Genomic DNA, 21,676 nt, shown 5'->3' with positions numbered 1-21,676 from the left:
GAATCGAATCCCAGCTACAGCAGCTGCATTTTTGATGGAGCCGAAAATGCTGTAGGCTCGTGTACACATTGAAGAGCCCTATGTGGTTGAAATTTCCAGAACCCTCCACTAAGGCGTCTCTCATAATCATATGATTGTTTTGGGATGTTGAACCCCACATGCCATATATAAAGACCCTCGCATTCTGCCCCTGTACTCATGTAGTATCAGGAGGGTGCCCTCGAACCCAACGTGATGGGTGACCGGCGATCTCGAAGGTATCCCAAGAGTCAACTTGCCTCTCCAAATCCATAGCTGCCTGGCAATATCCTCACCGATGCGTTATCCTGGCGCATTACCCCCTTTACATAGGTGTGATGCACCTGTTTTCACATTCATGTAAACATGGTAAGTGACATGCCAGCTTACGGCTGTCAACCCAAGTGTACCTCCTTCCCTTGAAAGATGAACTGCACCACACTCCCAGCCACCATGAGGCCTCTTGTTTAATGAAAAAATTTCAGTCAGTAGGCCCAGCTGGCACTGGCAGGTGAGTTCCTGGCAATTGCATCAAGCTGGCAGGCTATAATCTCGTTTACATGTATGTGACAGTAGCGCATTTGTTATGCAGGCACATTTCTTAAAGGCAATGCGACGCCATTTACATTACTCCTAGTCTTCTAGCTGCAGCGGCCATATAGCGATGCTGGTAGAGTAAGTTGATGTCAAAGGGATACATGCGCTTAGCCTTGTATCAAGCATGGGAGGCAGAAACAAACATTTTTATCCTTCATGAGTCTTAACTGCAAAAGCTTCATGAAGTTACGTCTACAGTCCACGCTAACTTCTCTTGCACTTCACCGGTGCTGTCGTTCCTTACCGGTGCTGTCCGAATGACGTCGTTGTTCGACAAATTTTCGCAATTTCGACGTTGCAAAAAGCGTACACGTGCCGATATCCTTGTTTCGATCGCGGTGATGGAACCTGCAACATCCGAGTGCAGGGAATTGCGCGCTGTTATTGTGATCATGGCTGTGAGACATGCACTACTTAATGGGAAGCTAAATGCTTGTGTTCCGTTGAAGAAGCAACTGCATGATGCCTACAGCGCAAGTAATGACGATGGAGTAATATGTTTGCAAACCATCCCTAGGTTGAACAATCAGTCCTGTGCAGCCACGATGATGCGCTATTTGCTAGTGGCCTACTACTGAGGCAAATCTGCCAGAGAAGCTCGGTACTAATAATATCGGAGTGCCGTTCAGTTCATACATGAATTCTAGTTGGCGCAGTTTTCTGTACCACGCACAGGATTACGCAAACCATCGTTGATACACGGTCGATCAGCTGACACCACCACCCTTTGCACTGCGGCAAGGAATGAGGTAGCAAAGATTCAGCCGTTCCTATCAGTAGGGAAAGTACTTTGATTCAATATACATTCATTCGACAATTAAGAATTCATCCCGTGAAAGCGGTACGAGGAGTGCGTCCGTGCTTCCTGTCTTTTCTTATGTGAGTTCATGGGTTGATGATCCTTCTGCAGCCATCTTGGATTGCACGGCACGCCACCTATAAGCTGTGGGCATTGCGAATAGAAAAAACACACACACTAAGAGGCGCATCCGCGATGTGCGTGCTTGAGGATCGTGGGGCAGACGATTTTTCTGTCGTTTACGTCACTTTCAGTCAGCTGTAATGGCATCGTTTTTTCTAGTTACGGTCTCAAAAACATCATAGTTTGCAAACTTTTTTCCAAGGTAAGCGATCTTATTTCGAAGGCGACATTTGGCAGGCAGCCCTACGCCTAGCTAGACTACCTATATATTGACTTTTTGCGGAATGCCAAATTTCGTTGCAGTTGGCCTTGAATGACCACAAAGAATCTCGAGAATAAACTCCATCCGAAGCCTGTACTTAACCAGATTCCCACACTGGTTGAAGTGGCACACAGGGAGCCTCACCAAAGAATTTTTGTTTAGCGCGCACAACGCACACAACACATGAGAGGGAGCAAAAGAGACCACATGCACAGAACTTAAGAGAGATGCAGAGAATGTGCATGCATAAACCCTAATAGTCCTGTCTTTTTGTTCGGAGATTTTAATTTTCCCACCATTAACTGGTCCAATCCCGCTTCTTCATTATCTAAAAGCAGCCCAGCAAGCGACTTTCTGTGCATGACATACAGCTTAACTGATCTCAGGCGCATCACTTGGCCTTTTGGATCTTGTGTTAACAATGCATCCTGATAACTTCACGCCTATCACCCTATTGCATGGCTTGAGAGATCACCTAACAGTGCACACCTCTATTTATTGTAACATCATAAAGAAACAAAAAAATCTAAAACCACTCACCGTTTATGATAATAAAGACTATGTTGGCATAAACAGAGAATTAAGAGAATATTTTACCACTTTTGTCGCAAACTTGCCACTAAATTCTCTGGAGTCGAATTGATTGCTTTTCAAAACAGAGTTGCATCACCTTATACGCACATTTATATCCCAACCATTACAATAAGACAAAAAATAAATTCCACATAGTTTCAATGTATCCCTCATATAATAAGAGAAAGCGTCTATTTCGAGCCATTAAACTATTTACCTGTGCTTCTACATGGTAGAAGTATTATGTAGTGGATAAAGAATATTATAAGCTAACCACTGAAACTAAGCGTGATCTTTTTTCCAACACCCTACCAGCTATGTCGCAAACCCCAAGCGATTTTGGAAAACAAATAGTCCCTCAAATTTTAACGAAATTTCACTTAGTGACTGCTCAGGACTTCCTATTCCTGAGAATGTAGTTCCCAATTGCCTTAACACAGCATTTAGCACCATTTTTCCTAATGAGCCACCTGACAGTTTACCCGGTCTTCCATTTGCCGCGCATCCGCTGATGCAAAACATCACATTTGATTCATACGGCATTGACTCATTGAGTAACTCAACATCCAAAGCAGTAGACGGTATCAACGCTAAAGTACTTAAAAATGCAAAACATGTGTGTCGCCTCTATTTATCACTCATATTTCAGGAATCACTCAACAGCGGTTCAGTTCCCCACGACTGGCAGGTGGGCAAAGTCATCGCAGTCTTCAAGAAAGGAAACAGAGCATCGTCAAGTAACTACCATCCCGTTTCGATCACAAGCGTCACTTGCAAAGTAATGGAGCATATCATATACTCTCATACTGCTAACTTCTTGACGCCTGTAAACTTATTTCATGCTAGTCAGCATGGTTTTCACGAAACTTATTCCTGGGCACTCAACTTGCTCTTTTTCTGCATGATTTACACATAAACCTAGACCGTAACATTCCAACTGACGTATTCATAGATTTTGAAAAGGCATTCGATAACTTTTCCCATGGTCATCTTTTATTAAAACTATCCAAGTTTTACATCCACCCCTGTCTTTTAAACTGGATTCAAGGCTTTTTGACCAAATGTCAGCAATTCATTCATGCCAACTTATAACACCCGTTTTTTCAAGTGTACCACAAGGTACTGTACTTGGTCCCCTGCTCTTCTTAATATACATTATTGACCTCCCTTCAAACATTTTTTCTCAGATCGGTCTATTCGCCGATGAATGTGTTGTCTACTGCGCAACTACTAACCCATCCAATCATTCCATATTACAATGTGATCTCACCCACATGCAGAACTGATGTAAATCTTGGTTCATGTCCTTGAATGTTTCTAAAACTGTGTTAATGTCTATCCACCGTCATCATCATCACGTTGTTTATAAGTACAATATCAATAACAACAAGATTTCTACAGTTCACTCATTTAAATTCCTTGGTGTGACCATCTCACGTGACCTAACTTGAGCCTGTCATTTTAACCACATCATGAATTCTGCTAATCATACTCTAGGGTGCTCATATCATAACCTTTCACTCGCTCCCCCTTCTGTTAAAAAGTTGCCATCCAAACCTTTGTCCGACCAAAGCTAGAGTTTGCGCATGTGATTTTCAATCCCCACCACAATAACCTGATTAACGCCCTCGAGTCTGTCCAAAACCGTGCGGCACGATTCATACTAACTATTCATGCACCTCAAGCATTTCAGCATTAAAAGCAACAATTAACTTATCCGATCTGGCTAAATGCAGCAAAATTGCACGTCTTAACCTTTATCGTAAATTCTTCCATTCTTTGCCTTTAGATAACCCATACATCAGAAGAGCCCATCGTATTTCCCGCCATTGTAACACCGTCTATCCAGTACAAGCTCATACCACCACCTTTCACAGCCAGAGACTGGAATGACCTGCCTACCAAAGTCACCACCATCATTGACACCCATGCATTCAAGCGCCTGATCAAAACCATCCCATCATAACTACCCTTATATTAATAGACAATCTATCAACCATTCCCTGATGTAATATCCCAACCCAGACTATTGAGGTAATAAAAATGAATGAATGAATGCTACATCTCGGTGGTTATGTTGTACCAGCTACAGCTGCTAAATAGATTACCAGGGACTCACTAAATCTCAACTTGCCAAGACCAAAACAGACAAGACGACCACGACCGGCAGCAGTATGATATGCCCTGAACGAAGCCACAAAAAGTCTGTGAATTTTGGCATACGCTGTCAGTCGGTGAACAAGTGAATTAGATGGTGATTGCTGGTAAGCCGGAGCACAACATAGGACGACCGGACATCAGTTACAAAAACACAGGAACCTGATGTTGACGTGAAGCACTGCAATGAATTTGTGGATTACATTATGGACAGTTTGTGTGATTTCTTTGAACTGTGGGGGTGGCTATGCGCGAGTCTAACCGGCAGATGTCTGAATATCAATCACCTGCAAAAGCATGAAGACACAGGCACTAATGGGGTAGTCTTTTAGTTAGCTTTTAGCAATTCCTTTCCGGTTGTCCCGTTTTAGAGGCGCGGCTCCTTAAGATCGAGGCTTGTGTGCTGGCGTTTGCCGTAGCCGAGCATTTATGACAATGACTATGCTGATGACAGGGGTAGAACAGGGTACATGGGTTTTGGAGCAGTCCTGGAAGCAGGAAAAATGCCTTTTGTAGCAGGCTTTGAGCAATCAGAAGGACATTTTGGAGCAGGCTTGGAGCAACCAGAAAAGCCTTTCCAAGCAAGCTTGAAGAAGTCTGAGATTGAAGACCTCCAGAGCTGATGTAGCCTTGTTACACAGTACTTGTAAAGCAACATTTGTTCAATGCTGCAATTTCCAAAGAATTATGCAATAGCCTTATTACGATAGCAGTCACCATAGACGAGTTTTCCATCATGTCCCATATAAAGTCTATCTTTATAGCATACTCCCGTGCAATCGTATAGTATACCCGCGGGTAATAGTGCCCGAGCGGGTATGACGAAAGCAGCTGGAGAGATCAAAAGAGCCTGCCCTTCTCTGTTGTACCCCTGTCACATGGCACCTGTAATTTCATTTGCTGCGAATGTCATTAGGTGTTATCAGTTTTGTGGCTGCTACACGGGCACAGTGAATGACCTTCACATTCAATGACATTCGCCCATTGAATGTGTTTGCCGAACTCATGGAGGCCCAACATGTCCAATCACGTCAACAGGCGCTTGACAAGAGATTACAAAATCGACACCTTGAAGCAAGTGTAAGCGATGTTCAGATGTTTATTAAAGATTGTTGTTAACATTTCGGTAACTTTTCAACATACAACACGATAGTGGAAGCAATTTGTTTAGGTATGTTTTCTTTCCCAGGCTCAGACTTGACGCTATAGCATGTCGGCCGTATTTAGAAACGCTCGCTATTGTTTTGGTACACCGTTACCACGTTAGATTCGCGAATAGCAGAACACACGCAAGTGTGGGACCACAGCTTAGCAAGAGTGTTTTCAAACCAATTGCCCTTTCTTGAGAAGCACCACAAATTCCTGTTAATCGCTGACGAAGTAGAAGCCTAATGTAAACGAATCGGTGTGTAGGCGCAGCTCCGAATCCCTCATCGACAGTGATGTTTTTTCAATGGCAAGCTTGAGGCACTTCAGTCGGTTCCGACGCTTAATTCGCAGCAACTGGAGAGTAATTACGGTTCGTTTGCACTATCATCATTCATTGCGATCACAAATTTATGAATGCTGTCACGGTTCCAAATATTGCAGACTGCACGTTATGAGCAGCTTTAAGCGAATCTTGCTTTAGATGTGTACAACAATTTTTATTTCTACTCATGCTGTTTTATCACGTCGCAGTACATTTTGAACCAGCCGAACGATGTTACATAAATAAACGTGCCAATTTCTTGGTATCATAACAGCCTGCCGATAAACAATGACATCAATTGAGAAAGTCATTTTACATGGCCATTTAGACTATGAATGTAAGATCGCAATGACATTGGTTATGAATGTCATTCCCTGCGAATGACATTACACGTGCTGTGTGACAGGCGTATTACTGGGAGGGGGCATGCGATAACATCATCGCGCTCGGGAGGCCTGCCATCGAAGCAGAGAGGAACTGCGCCGTTGGGAAGGGTGAAGGGAGGGGGGTGTTGCTTCTGCTGGCGCAGTCGTGATCGCTGGTGTGTGCACTCACATACACTTCTACTAGAGTTACTGTATATGTCCGCTTTAGATTAAAAGTAGCATACGCAGTAACTATACCTTTAAGGCGCTGCGCTCTTTTCGCGAAAAGACTGGGCAAAAACTGTTGCTCAACCTGGAGTGACCATGCTCCCTCCCACCAGCATTTTCTAGGGTTTCGCGAGATCGGATCCCAAACTCATCGCTACCGCAATTATTGCTTTGCTCTTGCGATTAAGCTGTAACTTTTTTAGCTTTGCACAGCCACACATTTCTTAAATCTGAATGCGCGAGCATCAACTGCAGAGTCGATAAGCGAGAATATGTGAGCGCACCCTCTGAGCAGTCTTGTGCACCTGTCTTCACATGTTTCAGGAATAGGACACCACCCCCACTTCTTTTGAGCACCTTTTCTTTCTTTTTTGAACGCTGCTATTGAGTTAAAGAACAAGTTCCACCGCGACCACGAAGCAATGAATGCGATGGCAACAAATTGTAATGTTTTATGAAAGCTGGCAGCTAACCTTTTTTTTGGTTTTGATATCGCGTAACTCTACAAAATGTTCGTGTAAGAGAATACGGCCATGCCAGGCAGTCTCATCATCGTTAATAGCACAGTTGGTGGAAGGGTCCAGGAACCATGCGCGCTGATGTGTGCACTAGCTCGGCAGCCGTGAGAGGGTGACTTGCATACACTTCTACTAGAGTTAGTGTATATGTCGCCGAGTTAGAGAGCGCACCAGGGATCGCGACCATGCCCTCAGAATTGATGTTAACAGCCGCTGCTTGAGCCATCACAGCCTTGACGAAAGCGAAACTATAACAACAAACCGAAACGTTTCTGGACATGGGGCTTGATGACTGTTACCCCTTGCGGCTAAATTCGGATCGTCTGGCGCAGTACAGCGCTGATAACTTAATTTGGTGCAACAGAGGAGGTTCGTCCTCTGTTGGTGCAGCTGTTCCACCCCTGTGATGACCATGAACAAGTCTGTTCCAGACCATGCACTTTCTCTCAGCCAACACAGCGCAGCACAAGCAAGGTGCCCACTATACGTCACGACGATCACGGAAGACTGCCTTGTGCAGTATATGACTTCTCGAGATGCTCGCCAACCCATTTTCTATGAATGAAAACAACCAACAGCCTGATACCACAAAATCCGTAACAGTGAAGATAAAACAAAGTTCACAACTCAACACAGCATACCCTTTATGACCATATTGAAAACAGATGCTTGGGTATGTATGATAAGCAAGCAGCACCCACCACAGCACACCTGTTGCGTTACAACCAGACACTCGATATCTTGTTAACAGCACACCTCGGCACAGAGTTTTGGTTGTAAAACAATGGGTTGCACGATTGTACTGGGGTGTGCTGCTTCCTATCATGTGTATATATTTCCAGCGTTTTTGCTAGTAAAACTTTTTTGAAGTAAGCGCCTGTGTTGTGTCCTTTCTACATTCTCGTTTTCTTGCACTGTGCAGACATGTTGATTTTTTATGACCAATGAACACTGTATATAACTGTGCAATGCTTTGTAAACTCATCTACATGCGTGAGTGGTCAATGTCACGGTTATTTATGGTAACACCAAACGATTCCACTGCTTCTCCCACTCACCATTATTCACTTCACTTGACTTCACTTTAATACCTTAAAGACCCCCATGTAGGAAGTATTATATAAGGGGTGGGTTACAGGTAGATGTACAAAGGTTTTCAAATGGAAATGTGCACGGTGACCTCCTCTTTAAATGTTGATGGACACGTGATGGCTGGAACGTCACAGGGAAGGCCATTCCAGTCCACTGCTACACGGGGGCAGTGCTACACGGGGGCATGAAGTGAATAGTGGAGCAGTCCACTGCTCCACTATTCACTTTATGAATATGTCACAATTTTTTTATTATTAATATCTTTGGTCTGTAACAGCAAACGATAAACATTCAATTGGCAGTAAGCCCTTTGTCGTCTCTGCGTCACTAGTTCACTAGGTCTGCCCAACAGTGCGAACGACTGCTCGTCCTCTTCAGAAAAGCTGGGCTTGTCTCATGCCTGGACGCCTTTCCTTAAGTGTTATGTCGACCAATATTGATTATTGCATCACCACTTGATGGCACGAAGCCACACTCATAGGCTTGAAGGGCACTAGAACCGAGTGGTTCAAGCATCGGCAAACCTTGCACCGAAGTTCAGCTTTTATGCGAACCCTGTCAAAGGACATGGTGCGCAAGTAGAAGGAAGCTGTACAGGCTCAAGAACAGGAAGAGGAGACGGTGCAGTGAAATTGTGCAATGATGCGAAAATTCACACTGAGCATGTACAGGACCCACAATAGCATCACTGCTGTCAAGTGATTTTCTGATAATTGTATCGACGCCACCTTGCTCATTGAAGCAAGAGTTGGTGCCCTGCATGCAGACGTAAGAATACCACCGTCACTATAAAACATTTCCAGAGTTGACCGCAGCAGTGTGCAGGATGTATTTGGCCAAAGAGGAGGATATCAAACATCTCTCCCTGCACCGCACTCTCCCTGTCAAGCAGAGGGGAAAGACCTCTTGACGGCCCTGCGATTCACCAACTGCGCCGGCGGTGCCACCAGCGACACGGCAAACGTGACATCAACAACCAAGGAGAGGCTACACAAATGGATAAATACATGGTGGTAGCCATCGTGCCAGATGCATCGGATGTACAAAAAATGTGCTTTCTAAATACGTAAATATTTGATTCCAATAAGGGCAAGGTTCTGTTTGGTGTCGCGTAAGTTGGTTGCCAGGCTTGGGGGGTATTTACCCACCCAGTTCTGGATTTCTGTATGGCTGCTGTGTAATCTGTTGGGCATGTGCGGTCTGTTGACATCGTCCATTTCACTCAGCGGCACCTGTGTGTTGCAAAGGTCTGAACCCTTTTCCTCACTGTACATTCAGTTCTACAACTGATAGATGAGACTCGATCGTGCCTCGAAATTAGGGAATCAACACATTCGGACTCAATGGTGTCTAAAATGTGGGAAACACACGCACAATGACGGATTTACTTGTGCAACTGTATGGCGTCACAAAAGTCTGCGCACAGTGTAGGCAGCGCTGCCATACATATTTGCAGCCCAAGTATAGAGTACCTCCATACCGAGAACCCTGAAATGGCACGAAGGTTACTGGTGCCCTAGTAACATGTGCACACTACGTACACTTAAAAAACTGCGAGAGCAGATGGGAAACATTGCAGAAAAGCTGGAGCTGTAAGAGAAAATATAGCTGCCAGATTTGGCGTCAGTCTGGCAACACGGGCCCCCAATTCTGGCAACTGACTTCTGCAGCACCAAACAAAACCTTGTCCCATAGAGTTCTCTAAAACTAACTAGAGGGTACTATGGCTGCGATTGTTCAGCAACCATGGGAATTATGGGTAGTACAGAGATTTGCCTAGTCTTCGTGCTTGCAGGTTTTGAACATACTTGTGGCTTCATTTATTGTTACGCTTTGGTTTTCTTTTCAATGGAAAAATAGACGGTTGTGAGCTTCACGAGCCGATTTGGAATGATGAGGCTAAATGATTATGGTATAGAAGGGCAACTGATGAACATTTGCTGATTTTTGTTTTGTGAAAAAGGCCTCCACGCCATGCAAAGTCAAACCGACCTAGGAGAATGAAGATTATAGAAATCAGTGTATTACCCATCACTTTTATGCCTGCTGAAGCGCCATACGTTGCAGCTCCCATAGACACTAGCACCAGAGCTTCCTCTAGTGTCTACCTTTTTTGTGTGTATAAGTAGCATTTTTTTTTTAATTTTTATGTCTGTGCGACTTAGACAACAGTGCGACTTATATACAGTCAAAATCGGATCAGATGACGTGGATTTGGCGGCCTGATATTACGGCCCTGCTTTCCACATCGGGCCATTCGCCGCCCCCCCCCCCCCCTTTTTTCGTGCACGAAAACCCCATTTCAGAAGAAAATAAAAAGAGGGGTAAATTACTCCCTAGAAATATATATAGTTTTGCACAGAAAATAAATGATTATTGAGGGGGCGAAAAAAGTAGAGGTATTTAAAATTATAGATAATTGAAGGAAAGTTTGCATTTCAGGCAAGAGCCGCTAGAGCCGCTTCGTTTACCGTCACTTCCGCCCGCCATAGCAGTCGCGGTAGCTGATATTGTGCATCATAGCAAAGGCGTAGTGGCGTTGTCGCAGCATCTTTGCTAACCATGGCGCCACATGGAAAGCAATGTTGGCGAAGTTTCGATGCGAACTTCAAGCTGCATGCAGTTGAATTTGCAGAAGAACATGGAAATCGTCCTGCAGGGAGAGAATTCGATGTCACCGAAAAAGTCACGAAAAAGTAATTCGGGACTGGCGCAAGGCTCACAGCGTCCTCCAGACAATGAAGTCTACAAAGAAGGCCAACCGCGGCAAGAAGGCACACTAGTCGGACCTTGAGAAAAGCCTGCGAACATGGGTGCTACAACAGCGAGCCGAAGGAAGAGGCCTGTCTAAAGTGCAGCTGCACCTGAAGGTGAAGGCTCTGGCAGTGGAGACTCACTGAGGGATTCAGTGATGGTCCGTCGTGGTGTTTCCGCTTTATGCGGCGGAATCAGCTAGTCATGCGAGCCCGGACTACAGTGAGCCAGAAGCTATTTTACGACTTCCAAGCGAAGCTGGAAACCTTCAGCTCAATCGTGAGGGAGGATATTGGGAAGAAGAACGTCAGCGCGAGCCACACTGTCAACATGGATGAAGTGCTGTTGACCTTCGACATTCTCCTCGGGAGAAGTATAGCCGAGAAAAGCCAAAAAAATGTGAACGAGAGGACAACTGGCCACGAAAAGTCTCACTTCACCGTCGTGCTCACCTGCTGCGCAGATGGCACCATGTTGCCTCCCATGCTGATATTTAAGCGGAAAACCTTGCCGAAGAATGTTTTCCCTCCTACAGTGGTGGTTCAGGCGAATGCGAAGAGTTGGATGTACGATGAAACGACGGGTGTGTGGCTTGACCGCTGTCCATCACCAGCCAGGAATGCTGGTGATGGACAGTATGCAGGCTCATATCACCGACGTCGTAAAAAAAAAAGATCAGTTCGAAGCATTGTGTGCCTGCAATCATTCCCGGCGGCATGACCAAGTTGCTTCAGCCGCTCGACTTATCTGTCAACCGCAACTTCAAGACCGTTCTGCGAGGTTTGTGGGAGTCATGGATGTCGGAGGGAGAGCATAGCTTCACTTAAACAGATCGCATGAGACGCGTTGAGTTCGGCAAAGTGGTGAAATGGGTGAGTGAAGCCTGGCATTCCATTTCCGACAAGACAATTTTGGCGGGCTTTCGCAAGGCCGGGTTGATCCCCTGCGTGGCCGATGTTGAGTCTCATTCGAGCGAGTCGGAGGACGACAGTGACGGGCCAGCAGAGCTACAACTTGAAATAGCTGCACTGTTTGTGAGCATCTAGGAGGAAGAAGACTTCGATGGTTTTGATTCATCGGAATAATAAAATATTTTTGACTGGAAATATTGCTTTCATGTTTGTTGAAAGGGGCTCGCACGAGTCTGCCAACAGCTCGAAACTTGCCAAAGCGGCGTCCATCTCAAGCATGCATTTTCACAATGCTTTCTCACGATGCGACACTCGTTCGCCGGATAAGCAGGTGCAACTTATACATGTTTTTTTCCGAAAAAACTTCCATTTTGAGAAGGGTGTAACTTATAGGCCGGAAAATAAGGGAACTCTATGCCTTGCCCCAGGACACTAATAATTCACATGGCACAACAAGCAATTATTTGGCTACATCATCAGGCAATCCTGTTAACGCTCAGGTGCAGTACACGTTGCAGGTGCTGTGCACGGTAAACTAGCGCTGTAGGAGGCAGCCTCAAACGTAGCATACACAGCAGGCAGCTTGTTGCGGGTGTGCTAGCCGCATCAAATGAAGCGTGAACATCTGAACGGGTGGCCCAAGCATTAGCCCTCCATCTATTCATCACCACCAACAGTCCCGTTTACATTACATAACATGCATTGACGTCACTTTGGTCATCATCTTCAGGTACCAGCCTGTTTTGATACTGCGCAGCGCAAGAAACGGTGACCTGGGATTAGTGCCGGTGTCTCCTCAAATTCTACGTTTTCCCCCTTGGCATAGCTGGTGAACAGAAGAGAGCGGGCAGAGCACAAAAGAATGCGAGAGGTAAACAACTCCCTGTCCTCCCCTGTACTGACACACTTTAATGAGATGGAAAATTACGGTAGCCGCCGTACCCAGTGCAGAGAACCTGTCTGTGACATCACATGCAAGTTATGCTTGTGTTCTAGTTCTGATAGAGGCCGGTGTGGACGTGCCAGGTGCTTTTGGGCTTCAACAAGGATGTCCCTTGTCACCTTTATTATTTATGCTATATTTACAAGGACTAGAAGCCAAATTAGAGGGGCGTCGACTCTGCTTCAGCCTCTCTTTTGCCAAGCAAGGAAAACACATTGAACAGTCATTACCAGCTTTGATGTATGCAGATGATATAGTATTAATAGCCGACAACAAGGAAGATGTGCAGAGATTCATAGACATCTGCGGTAATGAAAGATAGGTTAAATTTGAAGTTCAGTAGGGAAAAATCAGCAATCATGATTTTTAATGATAATGAATACAGTGAGCATAAGATACAGGAAGTCACACTAGAGATTGTGGTTAAATACAAATATCTGGGCATATAGATAAATAATGGGGCTGAGTACCTAGGGGAGCACGAAAGATCCGTAATGACTCAGGGTAACAGGAATGAAGCTGTAATGAAAAATAGGGCACTGTGGAACTACAATAGGTATGCTGCTGTGAGAGAGATTTGGAAAGCTGTCATGGTCCCGGGTTTGACGTTCAGCAATGCGGTCATGTGCATGAAATCAGAGATACAAGCAAGATTGGATATTAAACAACATGGCATAGATAGACTTGCTTTGGGAGCACACAGAAATACCACAAATCAGGGTGTATAGGGTGACATGAGACGGACATCATTTGAGTGCAGGGAAGCTAGTAGCAAGATAGATTTTGAGGAGTGAGAAAAATGGGAGAGGAGCGTTGCACTCGGAAAGTTTTCAGCTACTTGTATAAAAAGAATGTTGTTACTAAATGGAGGAAGCGAACTCAAAAATTGTCGAGCAAGTATTTAGACAACAGCAGAATACCAAGCCAAAAGGAAACATCAGTTAAGAAGCAGGTGAAGGAAACGGAAAGAGACATGTGAAAGATTTGAATGCATACGAAAGCATCACTGGAGACCTACCAAACTTTCTTGCAGGAAATTGCAAACGAAAATATTTATGGTAATTATAGAGGCAGTTTTTTTTGCATAGAGCTACTATACAAACTCTAGAGCAGAAGTTGGGCCAGAAAAGCTATAACCGCCAAAGCACTGACCTCTTGGAATGTTGCGGTTGTTGCCATTACCATACTTGAAAGAAGTGCTAAATATATCGGTTTGAAACAGTCCGATGCTCTCGGTGTAAATCATAAACAAGTGTGCACCCGCATTATACACAAACCGAAATTGTGTGATGTTTATATCAACTACTATTATGCAAGATGCAGTGGTCATTGATGTAATTTGCTGCACGCTGAAAAAAACGTTTGCAGGATTCATTACTAGATGACGCCACTATCTTTGTACCATATCAACTTTTAAAACGGGATGGGGCCGTGCGGCTTGCCCCCGTTTCTGCCCACTTACTTGCGCCTCATCGTGCGTGTTTTTTGTTGTCATGAGCCAACAACTCGACTTTATGTGTGAGTCACTAACTGTGATGCAACAAAGATCCATAATATAGGAAAAAATGCACATTTTTTTGCAGCATGCAGTGGCAAGTGCGAGCGTACATCACCTGAAAGCTGAGCACTGTTCCATCAAATGGGCACCCAAGTGTAAGTTTTATTGCATGGGCCCTACGGGTATAGTGAACTAGATAGGGGTAGTGGGACGAGCGGAGAGCGAAAGCAAGGAGCGGTGGCGAGGCGAAACAATCGGAAATCTACGTGTGTGGTGTGGTGGCACCACTGTGCCTTTCTCCTGAAGCCTCAGCCCAGCAACGTGCGTTTGACAGCAGGCACTGAAGATTGTAGTTGCTTGTGCGTGGTATTTTTGGTGGTGGTAACGCTGAGTTAAATAGAAAAACCTCGGCGGAAGAATTATTATCTTGCGCAAGGTTGTAAAACTGGGTATAACAGAATGAAACTGCTGCCATCTGACTACACTGAATGACTGGGGTGGTCGTTTTTACCTTCCCAAGATTTGCAGTACTGGGCTGGGCGGTATCGCGATTCACTAGTATCTCAGAGATACTTCCGAGTTCCTAAATCGAGATACATTTGAAAAACGTACTTGTATAGCAATAGTGAAATACTTTTCCTTTGTATCGAATGTATCTATACTACAAAGACATGGTTATCTCGCTACTCTTTTGTCGGAACTGAGCCGCCTATGTGTACCTAATATCGAGAGAAAAGCTTGTACGCGCTTAGCTAGTCAAAAGCGCCCCACCAGTCGGCGACACATAGAAATCAGCGAAGAATCCCCCACACGCACAGAATATTCTATGTGGTTAAGGGTTTGATGCAACTGACGGCAGCATCGAGGAGGCAGTGCTGATGATCTTGGATTTTGCTCAAGGCCGGTGAAGCACAATTTTATTTTTGGGGACAATTTTGGTATAACACAAAGTTGTGTTCACCTACAAGAATAGACAGCCTTTTCCATATCATTAGTCTTGAATTGAAACTGAACCTGTGCTCTGTCTACTGATAGTCTATTTTATAAGCTGCTCTTACTTTGATGTAATTTGTGTAAGCATTCCTAGCAAAACAGGTCGATCATGTGCGTAATAAATAAGAGCATACTTTACCTCTCATCAGTGGTGTTTGTTACTGAGTCGAGCGATACAGCAGACTCAATTGCATTTTAATTATCTGCAGCACATTTTTTTGCAAAATTATCTTCATAATATATTATGTCTTCTATAAATAATGTTCACTACTTGCATTTTTACGTTTGAAACACCTGTATTCAGATATTTGTACTTTCAGGATACTTTTACGAATGTCTCTGCCCAGCCCCGATTTATGCCAAAACATGTGCTCCATTCTTTCGAAGCTACACAGAAAGAGCATTATTTCGTAACATTGTGGCTCTCGTGAAGAAAAACTTCCTCTGCTTAAATGATATTCTATGGGACACTCACAAGGAAGAAATAAACACGAGAATTATTTCGTCTGTGCTATCACGCATTTGCACTTGGACAGAGAGCAAAAAAAAAAAAGCTCAGCGAAATTACTTAAAAGCCTGGGTTTGTGTTTGCACATATAGCTTTTAAAGAGTGTCCTTGAGTAAATTAAAATGGTTTGATCCATTTTTTTATTTGTTTATCTCTCACTGTTCCGTTCTTTTTCTATCTCTTTTTTTTTTTTTTTTTTTTTTTGCGAGCACAGCTTTGGCTGCGCAGGGCCGCATTCCGTTCTGTGTGAGTAGCCACGCGTAGTTTCAAAAACTTCCTCCCTGACAGGTTTGTCTTTGAAATCTCACGTCTTCGAGCTTTCAGGACAAAAGTACTTGTTCTCTATCTGTTGACTCAGTTTACAATTTAGGCAATCAGAGGTCTAGTGTCGGCGTTAAACGTATCGCACTCGTCATTTGAAAGTGCGGCAAACAAGCGCCCACTGCGGCGCGTTTCAAGATGGATGGATTTACGGATTGATGCGGCTGTACCCTTTAGATAGGGCGGAGGATAGCGCCACCAAGCCATAATACTTAGTGAACCAACATCTAGATTTATCTTTTTCCCCTTTGAATAGTGAAGTATAGGACTGGTACTTTGCAGTGAATGGTTTAATTTTCACTCGTGCCTTGACTTTAGCCACCAATCAGATAACCTCCTTCTAGTTAATGCTACTCGCTTAAAGTCTATTTTGCTCTCCCTGTCTCTAAACCCCAGTGTTGTAAAAAACTTTGCCATCATCCTGAACTATAGGGTGAAGCCCGTTAAAGAACATTATCAAGTGTTCGGCAGTTTCCTCCTCCTCTCTGCATGCACTGCATACCGTGTCTACCCTTTCGTATTTGGCCCGATATGTCTTGGTTCGCAATACTCCTGTCCTGGCCTCAAACAGCAGAGAGGAGAAAGGCGCTGCCTAGTGGTTTCCGTGAAAACGGCCTCACCAAGAGGATCGCCCTCATCCCACTACCCCTATCTAGTTCACTGTACTATGAGTAGCTTTTCCTCTAGAGTCTGCATATTAACTCTATGGTTCTCTGCTGTTTGAGGCCAGAATGGGAGTATAGTGAACCAAAATGTACCGAGCCAGATACGAAGGCACAGACACATTATGTAGCGCGTGTGCAGAGGAGGAGGATACGACTGAACATTTGATAATGTTCTATGACGAGCTCCACCCAACAGTCCAAGATGGTAGCGGGAAGTTGTTCAAAAGCATTGGGGTTTAGGGACAGTGAAGGCAAAATAGACTTCAAACGGATAGAAATAACCAGGAGGAGGCTAATTGATTGGTGGCTACCATGAAGGTGCGAGTGAAATTCCGTTCTTCAAGACATAGAGATAGTACTTTATGGCTAGATGGCGGGAGCCGCCGCCCGATCTAAAGGGCACAGCCGGATACTTCCATCCATTTGTTCATTTCACTTTTTTTTTTCATTTTTGTTACCTTAGTTTCGTATGTAAACACTAGAACAGCGGCGAAAAAATTGGGCTCCAAGGAAATCGCGCAGTACTACCAGACCGGACCTGTCTAGAGTGATTACTGGAAGGTGCACCTTCTGTAATGCACACGCGCCGCAGTTCGTGCTTCATCGGACGCCGATTGTACAGCCTTGAGCAACAAAGCTGCCGAAAGCGAAACCCACGCGACAGCAAAGAAGCCGAGGCACTAGTACCGAGAGATGATCCGATGCTACGAAGGAAAAAAAAAACGTCTCGACCAGAATAGGATGCAACTCCTTTTGTGCATTTCGCCGCCAAAGCCGGACTGACTTGAACGACGGCACCGAAGAGAAGTAAGTAAGTAAGTAGGTGCTCCTAATCCCTTTTGGCACAGGGCAGGCGCCAGCAGCGCCACAGGACAAAGTTGTGCGCTTCAACGCACATCCATACACACGCACACACACATCACCAGTCAGGCGCTTGCCGCGCCACCGTCAAAAAAAAAAAAAAAAAACATTTTGTGTTTTACACGCACTTCACGCGAACACGCACTCACACGTTTTCCACTTTACTGTTCGAAGAAAGAAAGGTCTGGTAGTAAATTGCCAGTTTCGCCACCAGGGGAAACGTGCCCTCGGCCAAGTCTATCCAGTGGCGTCGGCGTCGTTTAGATATTTTCTGTCGGCCCTTCGTTGCGCTGGACACTGTCGGGGTGTTTGTCCACCTGCCAGCACAGTCTGTCCCAGAGTTTTAGACGTCGCTTGGCACTCTCGGTGTGTTCGACTCGGGTGTCGACGGGATCATCTGGGAGACCCAGATATTCCGCCAGGTTTATCTTGGGTAGGTCCCTCGCTCCGAGTCGCGGGCAATCCATCAGGATATGTTGGATGGTTTCTTCCGTGGCCCCGCATAGGCGGCACGACGGGTCCGTGTCGAACAGTTCCCAATGCCGCTTCCGCGTGGGCAGTGACCCCGTCCTGGCTTGGAACAGGAGGGCGCTTTCCCGGTCGCCCCTGTAAAATGGCTCACGGTCTGGAGCCTGCTTGTATTCGAGGTATAACTGTAGGCTCCTTTTCTTTGCCGCCGACGTGCGCCACATCTCTGTGCTGGCTTCGGTTATAGTGTTTTTTGTTATTATACGCCATTCTCGTTCCGATTTTGCTTCTTCCAGTTTTGTGTTATGGCCGAATTTATTTTCCAGAGAAGCCAGTCGTTTCATCCACTGTGTTTTTATGCCCCTGTATCGAAGGTGTAGGTATATGCGCTGGCTGTAATTTGTTTCTGGTAGAAACTTTAGCCGGCCCGCATATTGTATTTTTGACCTTGCTTCGCGTGCTTCGAAAGTTGACCAGGCCAACTCCCCTGTTACTGCTGCGTTTGCTGTTGCAAAGCTGCCTCCCAGTAGCCAGCGCCCCAGTTCATTTTGGTGGCGGTCCAAACATCGCACTGTTTGGGTAGAGTACGCCAATGTGTCACCTGCGTAGGTTATTGCAGGCACGGCAAGAGTCTTCCAAAGTGTGCGGCCTACCCTGTAGGGGTTGTAGGAATGCCGTGACAGGTGCCACACCCTACCTTTTAGGCGGTTGGATTGTTTTAGGAGTAATTCTTGGTGTTTGTCAAGGTAATTCTTTTGGTCTGATATTGTTATGCCTAAATATCTGTATGTTGCTGTTTTCTTGATGGTGTTGCCTTGGATGGTGAATGTTATGTCTTTGTCATCAATGTTTATGCCCATCCATTGTGTTTTGTCAGTGTTGAATGTGAGGCAATCTTCGTGGGCTACGCGAGAGCATATGTCGAGGAGATGTTGCAGGTCCGCTGGGGATTCAGCCAATAATACGATGTCATCGGCAAATGCCAAGCATGAAATTTTAGTGTAGATTTCTTGGCGCTCAGTTGTTACGGTGGAAAGACGTAGCCCTGGTCCTTCTCTATTTACTTGTTCTAGTAGGCTGTTAATGTAAATATTGAATAATGTTGGCGATAGTGGGCACCCTTGTTTGAGTCCAATATTTTGTTGCACCTGTCTAGATTTATATTTGCCCAGTTCATACACTGCCGTACACTCTGCATATAGTGCTTTTAGTAATTTGATGAAGTCTTCCTCAATATTAATTTTTTCTAGCTTCTCCCACAGTCGTGAGTGCGGCACTGAGTCATATGCTTGTTGTAGATCCAGGTATGCCAGGTATAGTTGAGATTTGTCTCTGTTTTTCATTTCTATTGCCTGGGTTAGGGTAAAGATATGGTCACTTGTCCGTCTGTTTGGGCGAAATCCATTTTGCGATTCTGACAAGATTAAGGTTTTTTCACAGTGGTTTTGTAGCCTGCGATTCAGGATTGTATTGAAGAGTTTCAGAATGCTACTCAGTATTGTTATGGGGCGATACGCCCCAATGTCACTTGTTTCCTTTCCCTTTCCCTTGTGAATCAGCTTTACCCGGCTTTCTTTCCAAGTTCTTGGTATTTTTCTGCTTGCCAGAATGTCGTTGAGGCAGCCGCGTAGCATTTCCTTTGCCTCTGTTTTGAATGCTTTCAGGAATTCGTTGGGTATATCATCGAGTCCTGTTGCTTTCTGGTTTTTTAGATCATTTATGCGTCTCTTTAGTTCTAGTTTAGAAATTGGTCCAGTCAGCTTTTCTTCTTCAGGTGTGCTGGTCTTGTCCTTTTTTCTACTGCTGATCTGGGGTGGTGGATCTACTGGATTGGTTTGCATATTTTTAAAATGTTTAGTTATGTGCTGTTCAATTTCTTCTTTGGTATGTAGAGGAATGCTATTTTCAGTAAGTAGTATGAGTGGATCTTCCTGAAGGGTGTCCTTTGGTTCCAGTGTCCTTATGTATGCCCAAAACTTCTGACTGTAATGGTTACGATCCTTATGTAGGTTTTCTTCTTCTTTTTGGAATTTCTGGTCTATCTTTTTTGCGGCCATTTCCTTTACTTTTCTTTTTTGGGCCAGGTATTCCTTCCAAATTACCTCTTTTTCTGTCGACTCATTGGGCGTATGACGGTGCCTTCTGGAGAAAGGAAAACTGGGCAGAGATGGCGCCACAGACATTCCTCCCTCGCTTCCGGGGAGAAGCGAGCGCACCTTTTCCCGAGGATACGTCAAATATGGCGGCACCCTGACGAGCGAGCACCCTTGAAAAGCTGCAGACGTCGACGCGGGTCGATTGACTGAGTAACACACACCTTCGGACGACACGAACATTTAGACGCACAGCATGCACACGATAAGCAAGATGCTTACGGAGGCTATGGATCCCGAAATGACGCGACGACACAATGGCGTTCTTTAGACTCTGGTACGAATTTCTCGAACCGCGTCGCGAAGTTCCCTTAGATCCATCGGGCCTCATCTCTAGTGCGCCAAGAAATGGTCGTCTCCGTTATACGGTAGTCAGTGCAAGCAGTACGAAAAGGTTGACGAACGCTCTAGGTACGATTGCTGGCCACACAACGACGTTCGTTTTTAACGCAAAGCAAAAATATGCGCTACTTTAAGCCTACGACACGGTGATGAAACAGTAGAACCACAAGGCCATCGACTGCGCTGTCCGTAAAGCAGCTCCTTCACAGACGTGTCAGACGTGTAAGTCCGTTCGCAAAAGAAAATGCCCTCGTGACAGCGCAGCGCAGGCACAGGTGGCCTCATCCAACTTGGCCTGCTCGGCGACGTCCCCGCAAGCATTCTAAGCACTCCACGACGCCCACACGTCGCCGAAAAAACTAATCTGAACGCGGCACCATCGACACCGTTCACGCGAGGCCTGCGACAAGCGTCTCGAACACAGGCGTCGCCAGGTGTGCTTACCTGAGTTCTGACGAGCCGCTAACTACGGTGGGAGCATATCTCGCGCACGGGTTGCGCGAAAATATCTCCGCAAGTGGATCTGCTCCTGATGTATGTTCGGTTTAACGAGGAGCATCCACTGGGTTACACAGAAGGAGGAGTCGGTAGCTCGCGCCGACGGTTCAGTAGCTCGTATGTATCCTTTAGGTGAACGATCACGCACGCACACCTCCAAAGCCGTGAATATGCGAGCACCTTAGCACTCCAGACACTCGCGATACACACACTCAAATATTCGCAATACACAAATGGCGGCCATAACTGCGCGGGGTTCTCAGAGCTACTTGCAAGGACGCTGCGCTTGGTAATACCTACCGCTATGCTGTTTACACAAAATGTTGTTTTAATGTTTTTACACAAAAATGTATAATTGTCAAACAATAAACACTAATTTTGTTGAAACTAATATTTCTATGTGCAGTATGGCTCCTGTTGACACTGTCTTCTGCACCTTTAGACAATGCAGTCCTAAAACGCATGAAACTAAAAAGCCACCTAAACATTGTCTAGTATTAGCGAAGTAAGAATGTTTTCTGTTGTCTACCCTGTGCAAGATGACCAAGGTTATGGTTA

The 21,676-nt window shown here is 45.2% G+C and overlaps 1 protein-coding gene across 7 annotated transcripts in view; it reads right to left on the bottom strand.

Annotated features, from left to right (window-relative positions):
* LOC119163012 (uncharacterized) overlaps nucleotides 1-21,320 on the bottom strand; it is a 434,320-nt gene extending 413,000 nt beyond the window's left edge. For all 7 annotated transcript variants that reach the window (XM_075882725.1, XM_075882727.1, XM_037414895.2 and 4 more), the window contains exon 1: nucleotides 21,065-21,320. The gene's annotated coding sequence lies outside the window, so the exon portion shown is untranslated. The remainder of the gene's footprint in view (nucleotides 1-21,064) is intronic.
* Nucleotides 21,321-21,676: the final 356 nt, after the last annotated feature.

This window comes from Rhipicephalus microplus, unplaced genomic scaffold (assembly GCF_043290135.1).
Source record: "Rhipicephalus microplus isolate Deutch F79 unplaced genomic scaffold, USDA_Rmic scaffold_13, whole genome shotgun sequence".
In the NCBI taxonomy this organism is placed as follows: domain Eukaryota; kingdom Metazoa; phylum Arthropoda; class Arachnida; order Ixodida; family Ixodidae; genus Rhipicephalus; species Rhipicephalus microplus.
This window is presented reverse-complemented; position numbering and strand designations above follow the sequence as displayed.